This window comes from Geospiza fortis, unplaced genomic scaffold (assembly GCF_000277835.1).
Source record: "Geospiza fortis unplaced genomic scaffold, GeoFor_1.0 scaffold171, whole genome shotgun sequence".
Lineage (NCBI taxonomy): Eukaryota > Metazoa > Chordata > Aves > Passeriformes > Thraupidae > Geospiza > Geospiza fortis.
The window spans coordinates 10,160,272-10,161,610 of record NW_005054313.1 but is presented as its reverse complement, the minus strand read 5'-3'; positions in this window follow the sequence as shown (position 1 = coordinate 10,161,610).

The following is a 1,339-nucleotide window of genomic DNA, read 5'->3' as shown; positions in this document are numbered from 1 at the left end:
GGGGCTCCCCAGCGGCCACATGGCAGCGTTCGGTGTCACCGCCGGCACGGGCAGCCCTAAAGGAGGGAGCGGAGGGAGGGCAGGGCCGCCAGCAGCGCGGGGCTGAGCGCTGGAGAGGGGGACAGGGACAGGGAGTGACAGCCCCTGAGCAGCTCAGGGGACGGAGCTGCCCCTGCAGCACTGTGGGTTTCCAGTGGCACAGGCTGGAGATCTGTGAAAGCTCCAAACACACCCACCCAGCCTTTAAGGGGCACCTCAACCCATCAGAGACTTTGTGGCATCCCTTTCCTCACAGAAAACCCAAACCCCCACTGGCACAGCCATGGCTCCTGTCCAGGGAAGCCAGTCTTGTAAAACAAGGCATGGAGAACTGCAGCTCAGCAAATCCCAGGGAAGCAGGAGCAGAGGAACAGCAGCTCCTCGGTGAATGTGGTTCCAGGACCACCAAAGCCATCAGGAGTCACAGCCAGGAGGATGGAACTGCTGGCCACAGTGCTGGGGGACTTGGGGATGCCACAGGGCTGCTCTGTGAGAACACACAGCTCACTGGGTGAGCAGGGGCACCCAAATATGACCTTCCTCTTCCTATACCCACATTCAACCCCTCCCAAAACACACAAGCTGACCCCAACCCGCCAGAGACTTCGTGACATCCCTTTCCCCACAGCAGACCCTCAGGAATAAACCAAAGTGGGTTTAGGAGCTGGGGGTGGTCTCTGGGCTGAGACACTTGGAGCTGTGACAGCACAGGACAGGAGCAGAGCTGGGCTTCAGTTGTGATCCACAATTGTCACACTTTAGGAAACTCCTCACACTGAAAAACAGGGGTTTTGCTAGCCAGGAGTGGAAGGAATATGTCCCCCAACTTTTTGTCTACGTGCCAGGGAAGCAAAGGTGCTCTCTTAACCACGGGACCTTTCTTTCCTCCTCAAAGTTTTTTCCAGAGTACTTGGCTAGAGGAGAGCTGATCCCGATTTGAGTCACCGAGCCAGCACTCACCAGCCTGTGGAACACAGCAGTGCCAGGGATCGTCCCTGATCGATCCATGTGTGACAAATAACCCTGCCTGCAGCGGGGGCCAGCGGGATGGGTGCATCCCGCTCCCAGCGCTGTCAGAAACCACGGAATCTTAGAGTCCCTGAAGTTTGAAGGGACTCCTAAGGATCACCGAGCCCAACTCCCAGCTCCTCACGGGAAGAAATCCATCCGAAAACCCCGAGCAGGGCTGGGAGGAGGTTGGCTGTTAAATCCCCCCTTCCCTCGGGTTTGGCAGGGTGCCGCAGCCACCCACGGGATACCTGCCCGGGAGATTCCATGGGGGCTCTGGGGACCGTGCACG